The sequence below is a fragment of the Apaloderma vittatum genome, unplaced genomic scaffold, assembly GCF_000703405.1.
Source record: "Apaloderma vittatum isolate BGI_N311 unplaced genomic scaffold, ASM70340v1 scaffold23432, whole genome shotgun sequence".
NCBI lineage: Eukaryota > Metazoa > Chordata > Aves > Trogoniformes > Trogonidae > Apaloderma > Apaloderma vittatum.
In genome coordinates this window covers 21,677-21,898 of record NW_009703425.1, presented here as the reverse complement: position 1 = coordinate 21,898, position 222 = coordinate 21,677, and the positions used below count along the sequence as shown (strand labels likewise).

The 222-nt window shown below is 47.3% G+C and overlaps 1 protein-coding gene across 1 annotated transcript in view; it reads left to right on the top strand.

Moving 5' to 3' along the window:
* RPTOR (regulatory associated protein of MTOR, complex 1) overlaps positions 1 to 222 on the top strand; it is a gene marked incomplete at its 5' end in the record, with an annotated part of 84,187 nt that overhangs the window by 64,537 nt on the left and 19,428 nt on the right. The window lies entirely within an intron of this gene.

Here is a 222-nt window from a genome sequence, read left to right as displayed (position 1 = left end):
AAATGATTGCTCACTCCTTATATCCCATTACAGTCCTAAGGCTTTACGTGTGCTGCTTACGCGTGCCTCACGTTTGTGTTCCAGGAGCGTGTCCTCCCCAGAAAGCTGATATTGCCTTCTTTTTTGGTTTTTTTATGACTGTGAGGCAGCGCCTGGGCTGCAATTCTAGCAGCACAGGGATTTATTCAAACAGAGCGGAGCCCAATGAAGTTTCTCCAGGAA